The sequence below is a fragment of the Puma concolor genome, chromosome B3 (genome assembly GCF_028749965.1).
Source record: "Puma concolor isolate L17-30 chromosome B3, mPumCon1.1.hap2, whole genome shotgun sequence".
NCBI classification, from domain to species: Eukaryota; Metazoa; Chordata; class Mammalia; order Carnivora; family Felidae; genus Puma; species Puma concolor.
Genome location: NC_141672.1, coordinates 113,490,966 through 113,499,091, shown reverse-complemented (window position 1 = coordinate 113,499,091; position 8,126 = coordinate 113,490,966). Strand labels below are relative to the sequence as shown.

Genomic DNA, 8,126 nt, shown 5'->3' with positions numbered 1-8,126 from the left:
GGCCCGGCCCTCACAGGGTTCATTACAGCTGCGTAGTCAGGAAGGTAGGGAAGAAGACAGCCTTTCCAAAGGTCAAGTGCCAATGGAGGGACTGGGGGCGAGGAGCGCCAGGGCCTTTGAGCCATTAGCGAGGGAGGGTAGAATCCAAAATGGCAGCCGAGGGCACCAAGGACGAGCCATGGGGCCACCATTAGGGATCATGTGGACTAGGGGCTGGGAAGCTGCTTTCTGTACAAAAGGAGAAAGCCTGTGCTTCCCAGGAGGAGGCAGCCCCCCATCTAGGAAGACCTTGCCTAGGTCAGGATTCAAACTCAGGTCCCTCTGTGTGCAAAGCCTGCAGGTCTCATCCTTCCTATGTCCGTTTCCAGCTCGCACAAGTTACCTCCCGATCCCCATCCGCTTTGCCTTGGCCTTGGGGATTTCTCCAGTGGCCGCCCCCTGTCACCTCCCCTTTCCCTGCCTGGTCCATATCTTCATCGCTTCCTAGTATTCCCAGTTGCCCGCTCTTCGACCCTGCAGGGGACGTGAGACCCTTCTCCTCCTGTGCCCATTAATAAAACCCCACTGTTCAGCCTCAACTCCTGGACAGTTTGCCCTGGAGTCTGGAACAGATTTTCCTGCAAGGAAATCTCACAGCCGGGGGGGGGGGGGGGCGAGGGGGGAGGTGCTCTGAACTTTTGGTGTGTGTTCTCTCAAATGTTTCCCATTTTGAGAGTATAGAAAAGAGCAAAATAGGTTGAGGAGCCAACATTTGTGCTACCAAAACCTGTCATATCAACAACGGCAACCTTTTCCCCAGAGAAAATTAGGCTGTATGTCATGTGCATGTGGCTTTTTTTTCCCTTTCTTTTTCTTTCTTTTTTTTTTCTTTTTTCTGGGGGTGGAGGTGTTTAAATTTCTTGCAGCTGAGTTATATACACAGTACATGAGGGCAACTGTTCAAAATGTACACATTTATAGCTCCACTGTATTTTTTTTTTTTTTTTTTACCCTTTGCAACAGAGAGCTGAGACATAAATACCACCCCCGTCCGACTGCACGCAAGGTATGCATGTATGTGACGAAAATAAATCCTCCGGGATTTCTAACTGCCAGGCTTTTGTGCTCGACACATGTCAGTGCAGATTGGCAACAGGTGCGGCTCGGGCGGGGGGGGGGGGGGAGGACAGGGCAAAAGACAGGCAGGATGACTGGGAGGAAGCCAGTGGCCAGCCACAGGGCGGAGGGGGCGGGGCACGCCGCCTCGCTCTCCCACAACCTGGCTGGCCCCCCTCCTAGAGCAAGTAGGAGGCATGATCACGGGTGCCGTGGCCAAAACGTAAGATTCCGGGCAGTGCCACAGCTCCAACACTGGCCTGTGTGGGAGAGGAGAGACGACATAAACGTCAGCCCGATTTGGGGAGCTGGAGTCGCCGCTCCGGGGAAAAGCCTTTTCTACCCTCCACTGTCCAGTGGGTAAGAAGCCAGCTGCTCTGGTGTCGCCGTGGAATCCAGGGCAACCCGTGTTGGGGTGCCCTAGAAGTGCAGCTTGTGGCTGGGCCTCCCCACCCCCATGAGACACAGCGGGCAGGGGCTGTCCCGCCATTTCACAGGTGAGTGTCGGAGAGGCTGAGGGACAGTCACACAGCCAGTCAAAGACCGGCATGAGCTTGGGAGCTTTTCTGCTGCTTTTGCCACAGACCCAGAGGAGAGGCCAAGGGGAATGCCATGGGTGCAGGGCGACTTGAGGGACAGAGGAAGTCCTGCTTGGCTCACTTGCAGAACCTAAAATCCCCATGGGGGGAGTCAACCACTGGGTTTTGACAGAATTTCCCAAGAGCATTGACAGGAGCACTAGATTACTGGGACCGGGTGTTAAAGGGCTCTGCGCGGGGAACAAGTTTGAGCAGTGCTGAATTCAGTGTGGAGTTTTCCACCCTGCAGGACTTCTCAGAGTCTTTACCATGTTAATGACCAAAAGCGGGGTTGTAGCCTCCAAGATTTCCCAACCCCATTGACCAGGGAAGTATTTTCACCAAGCCCTCGCTAGGGCTCTGCGGACACACATTTTCTGAAATGCTGGATTAGGGCAGTGATGAGTTTAGAAAAGCATATTTGGGGGGAGGGGAGGGGAGGCGGGTTAAAATATTATACTAATATTGGTTAAATCCTCCTAAATGCAAAGTGGCTTAACAGATGAGCTTTAAATTACCTGAGAGCCTCTGAGGAAATGGGACACAGAAAAGGTAGGTTTTGATAGAAGAGCAGAGGGAAGTGAAACCACCTTAAATTCAATTTGAGAAGAGCTTCTTTAAACGTGTTGCTCAAACAAAATAAAAATAAAAAAAACAAAAGAGGTTTCGCGTTTTGTAGTGTTTTGTAGACGTTTGATTTTGCCCCAGGAGCTCTGAAAGGTGCTAACCCATCCCTCCCGGCCCCCCACTTCCGGTTGGAACCAGAGGCATTATGGGAAACACCTGTTGTCTGGGGCGTGGGGGAGGGGTTCGGCAGCCGAGATTTTTGTCTGTCTGTGTGTGTGTGCGTGTGTGTGTGTGTGTGTGTTACCTCGTTTTGAAGATAAAAGAAATTTCTGCTTTCTTACAGGAAAAACAAATCCATGTATTTTTTTGGTGATGCTGGGATGTGAGAACGCATTTCTGCTCCAGCAAAGGGTTTTTTAAAAATGAAGCCGTAACGTGCCAGCTCCCAAAAGTAAGGGCTGGATGTCATTTATCCTGTCTCCCCACCCCCCCACCCCCCCGCTCCCCGCACCCCCCCCTTCTGGTTTAGAGCTGGGAGCCTAAGGGATATATTTGCTGTGCTGACCGGACATTTGACTCCTGTGTAAGATGGGCTACTATTGAATAAATAAATCAATAAACAAAGCTCAGCGTGCACACAGTTCTTTCTGGAAGGACAGGTTGTGACCGTGTCCAGATGGAGCCCGGGGTTGTGAGTGGGGAAGGTGACCTGGGGGTCCGTGCCGGCCTCTGCTCCACGGCATCTGGATGACCACCGATAAGTCTCTTAACCACTCTGAACTCCAGTTTCCTCATCGTATAATAGGGACCCCGAAAGCTGTCTTGTGTATGTCGCAGGTGACAGGAGCGTTGGAGGAGAGAAGGGATAAACACATGTTGTAAAATTAAGAGGCTATACATGTACCAGTTATTATTCCGTGACCGAATTTAAGCAATATCAGGAGGGCTTCTTTCCCTATCTAGAAATATATATATATATATATATATATATATATATATATATATATATATATTTTTTTTTTTTTTTTTTTTTTTTTTGTCAAGGCTTGTCAAGGGCCTGAAATCGTATTATTAGAAGCGCATTCCCTGGGATGTTAAAGGCTTTTAGATCTTTAAGACATTTTCACTAAAATGCATTTGGGAGACATCAATATGATGCCATTATCTCTGGGCCCCGAGAGGCCGGCCGGAGAGCTGGACCACTGGCAACAAGCGAGGACACCAACTGGGCACAGGGTCTGGGGGGCAGGGGAGCCGGCAGGGACGTGGTAGGCAAGCTGGTGTTCTAGGAAGGGGTCCCCAGGTGTGTGATAGACCAGAGCCTCTCACCCTTGAACGTGCCCATGAATGACCTTGAGGGGGAGTTAAAATGTGGATTCCCCTTCAGGGGCCCGGGAGGGGCCTGAGAACCTGCGTTTCTCACGAGCTCCCGGGGGAGGCGCAGGCTGCTGGTCTGGGGTCCACATCTGGGGAGCACAGTGATAAAAACCCGCAAGCCCGACTATCCCAGGGAGACCTGGTCAAAGGCCTAAGCTAAGCACGGCAGAATTTGATGGTTTGGGAGGAATCGTGGCCAACAAGCGGTCCTCCCTGGCGCGAACGCAGGGACTAATCCACAGGAGGGCTGTCTGCTGATCTGGACGGTGGTTTCCTGGAAGCCTGGTTAGTGAGCTGTGCCCTTAGCAACCGGAAGGCAGGCGTGTGTGATGGGGCCTTGAGACCTTGCCGGGCCCCCTGGACAGAGCCCAGTGCGGCTTCTATCTGCCTCATTTTCCCCTCCCCTTGCTTCGCCATCTACCCCCAGTTCAGGTTTTCCCAGAGCCCGTCTGTGTGTGTGTGTGTGTGTGTGTGTGTGTGTGTGTGTGTGTGTGTTGTTTCTCTGTCTATTTCTGTCTATCCACCTCCCTCCGCCCCCTCCCCCTCCGTCTATCATCACCATCCTCCCTGCTGGCTTCGTCTCCGGGTTCCCTCTCCAGCAGCTGGTTCACAGAGGCGTGGGTGGTTTACCAAGCTCTCTCACCAGGTGACCAGTGTTTACTGTCCCGCAAGCCCGGGCACTTGAACGTGGGCCGATGAGCCCCCTGAGGGAGACACAGGTGCTCTTCTCTTTGGAGCCCCACTGCCCAGCACTGGGCCTGGCACCGGGCTCGGGTGCAGAGCTTTGCCAGTTTTCCCACTGCTGGTATTCCTGCGTGTGGACGTGCCTCAGCAGGTCTCATGGCAAGAGCCCCCCTAAACCCCAGGTAAAGTGCACAGCGCCCCTCCAAGCTCTCACTTCCTTGTTTCCCCGGGTCCTGGAAGATTACGACGTGAGAAGGAATGAGAAAGACTCAAAATATGAAGAATGAGACCGGTCACCTATTGCACGGAACACAGCTGAGTATCTGAACGTGTAATCTAAGGACCTATCCCGCCTGGGGTGGGGGGGGGGCGTCCCCCAGGGAGGACTGGGGAGGGTCTCATGCCAGAGAGTAGCCCTGGCCACTGGAGGGGTGTTGGGCTGCACAACACCTCTGAAGAGGAAGGCTGGGTGAGCACATTGGTCCCCCAGCGTCCTGGGCCCGTGGCACACGGTGGCCGAGAACCCTGTCCTTGCAGGGAAGGTGAGGTCATAAATATTCAGCTTAATAACCAAAGCTCAGTGATGTGCATGAGAGCTTATGATACTATTCTGTTTATTTCTGTGTAGATATGGCATCTGCCAAAATAAAAAGCGAAAGGAAGGAAGGAAGGGGGGGGAGGGAGAGAGGGAGGGAGGGAAGGAGGGAGAGCGAAAGAGTGAGCTACACATGTCTTACTTCTAATAGAACTTTCTGATTAGAACCTGTCCTGCCCTGCTGTCCTGCTGCTCTGATCCCGGCCACACCGTCCTGGTTTACTGGGTGGTTACATTTCCCTTTGCAAATAAAGAATGTCGGGGGCACCCCGGGTGGCTCAGTCAGTTAAGCGTCCGACTTCGGCTCAGGTCATGATCTCACGGTTCGTGACTTCGAGCCCCGCGTCGGGCTCTGTGCTGACAGCTCGGAGCCTGGAGCCCGCTTCGGATTCTGTGTCTCCCTCCCTCTCCGCCCCTCCCCTGCTCATGCTCTGTCTCCCCCTCTCTCTCAAAAATAAGTAAACATTAAGAAAAGAAAAAAATGGAAACAACAAAGAATGTGGCACTCAGGCCTGGGTCAGCGCCGTTCAAAGTATCATGTGAGGGTAGGGGCCCATCTGTGAGTTTGTTACTAGAACGCAGGGTAACCGACGATAAATGTTTAGAAACTTCTGTGGCCATTTGTCACTGCCCTAATATCCAAACACATGGTGGGCGGATGGGTCTTCTCAAATGGCGTTTGGGATGGTAGTCGTGCTCCAGGAGCGAATGTCATGTGGTGTGAACTGGGGTTGGTCAGCCACAGTAGGACCACGTGTCAGACCACGACGGACTGGATATCTTATCCAGAAAGTGGTGTTTCACAACATCGGCTTTCACAATTTCCCCTGGCCAGCCCAGAGCCCCTCCGTCTCTCTTTCTTGAAATGAAAGCAGAGATGTCTGGAGGCCGCCTCTCCCACATCCCTGCTCCTGGGAGGACCCGGCAGGGACAGAGGGGCCCTCGGGAGCCCCACACAAACGGTCAGGGCTGGTCTGTGAGTGGGTAGTCTCAGCGACGATGATTTAGAGCACAGTGCGTTGGGGTTGGAGGCGGAGAGGTAGCTGTTCCCCACGGCGTTCATTAAGCTTCCATAGATGGAGTTTCCTGCCTCCCCCGCTAGCCCTCCAAAGTGCCTGTTATTAATTCATAAAAACACTGCAAGCGTGATTGAGTCCGCTGATTACTGGAGCAGGCAGACACAAGAGACGGTAAAATATTCCTCCTCTCTCTATCAGGCTCTCAGGGGCTCGGGAGGAGGAAAAAATAAAAAAATAATAAAAAAGAGAAAAGCAACAACATGAAGAAAGAAATATGGGGGGGGGGGCGGGAAGCTATGTTGTGAAATATTAATCAGAGCTGTTTGCCCCTGGGGGCCAAAAATAGGAGGCGGCATAATCAATGTATCAAGCAAGAGCTGCCCGGCGACATGTCTTTGAGAAGCTGATTATTGCGGGTAAACACAGCTAAATATGCTGGATCTTTGGACTGCACCGCCGGTGTCGCTGGAGAATCCGATTCCCTTATCATCCTTCTGCAGGTGTGGCCCCGGGAGAGAGTGAGAGGCGCTGGCAGGAGGTGGCTGCGTGCGCAGGGAGCCACTTGGGCCCCAGTAGGAGTTGCTTCAGCTCCTCTCCAAATGCTGATTCAGGTAGGGTGGGAGGTGTGTGTGTGTGTGTGTGCGCGCGCGTGCATGTGGGTTGGGGCTGCCTCCAGAGTTGGCTCTTAACAGCTGACGACCTGATGCTGACCGTGCCAAGGGAGCCCCAATTCTAGAATAGTTTTCCTGAGAGTCCTCAGCAGGAGCCCAGGTAGCTTTGGTGGGGAATCGGGGGGTGCGGGGCGCGGGGGGGTGGGGTGCATTCAGGTGCCTTCCGCAAAACTGGGATCTTTCCAACGAAACTCTGCAGTGGAGAGGCTGTTGTTAGTTGACTGCTATATAAGCTCACGGTGCACACATCGTTGCATTAAGGGACCACCATGACTGCCCCATACCCCGTGAGCCCAGCACTTGAGACACGAAGCCTGCAAGTAAGACTGGAAGAGAATGGTCACCTGTCATTACGGACTAGAAGGAGCCTGGGGATCTTAGAACCCTGAGCGGGGGGAGTGATGAAGATGTGGATCTCGCCCGCGCGGAATCTGAGGTTGTCAGAGTGGAGGTGAGTTTGGAGATCAGAGATTCCTTCCTCCTCATTGGACGGAGGCCCAGAGAGGGACAGTGACTTGCCCAAGGTCATACGGCAGAGATATGATTCTTGATGTGTAGGCGAGCCTCCCGGTGTAGGGACAGGGCATGAAGAAGGAGGAACAGGGGTGAGTGATGGAAATTGGTTTGCCCTGAGCCTTTGGGCTTAAGGAAGGCTCCCTGTCAACTATGCGGAACTGGATCAGAAGGGAGGAAGCTCAGGGGAAGAGATGGCCCTCCAGAATTCCTGGTAGGGGCCCCAGCTCCACAGCCAAATTTTTGGAGAACCTTGAGCCAAGGTTGATCCTCGAGCCTCTCTGAGCCTCAGTTTCCTCATTTGTAAAGGAGTCTGACTAAGTAGTAATAGCAAAAACCTTATGAAATCCATGAGTGAGATCAGTATTGGGGGTGAGCTGTGGCTAGGGTCTTCTCCATGATGGACAGAAAGAGGATGGGGTTAAGCAAGGCACACTGGACCAATCATAACCTCTCCCCATCCAGGGACCGGGAGAGCAGCTGTGCCGCAAAAAGATTTCGGAGAATTGCCCTCCAGCCCAAAGTGCCCTGAATTACTTCGTTCTCCTCTTGGTGCTTCTTATAGAAGCTCAGAACTTCTTATCTGTTCTCCAGCAGTCACATCAGCAGAGGACCCACGGTGAGTGAGGTCCTAGGAAGGCAATGGCTGATTGCTTTGCCGAGCGGCTTACGTTGGGAAAAAAAGTTTCCCTTCTTGTCTCCAAGGGATGGTTGGTCAAGCCACCTGGGAAGATACTGGTAGTTGTAACTACCAATTGTTGGGCAAAGACATTATTCCCAATTTTAAACCAATTCTGCCCACTTTACAGAAATGAAAAGCAAGCATTAGCAAGGTTCGACAGTTTGCCCCCAGTCATAGAACTGGCTGGTGGCGGAGCTTGGATTTGAACGAGGGTCTGTCTGATTCCTGAGGCCCCACGGCCTTCCCACCATGCCTTCCAGTGATGTCAGGGGGTGAAGAGGAAATAGATATATTCTCCTGCTGATTTCTTCTCAGGCCAGGAAAGTGAGCTTCAGGCCAGAGAAG

At 52.7% G+C, this 8,126-nt stretch overlaps 1 long non-coding RNA gene across 1 annotated transcript; it reads left to right on the top strand.

Moving 5' to 3' along the window:
- The first annotated feature begins 971 nt into the window (after positions 1-971).
- On the top strand, positions 972-2,864 carry LOC147580306 (uncharacterized). The gene is made up of 2 exons (XR_015251916.1): positions 972-1,592; positions 2,584-2,864. It is a non-coding gene; the product is annotated as an uncharacterized LOC147580306 (long non-coding RNA).
- The last annotated feature ends 5,262 nt before the right edge of the window (positions 2,865-8,126 follow it).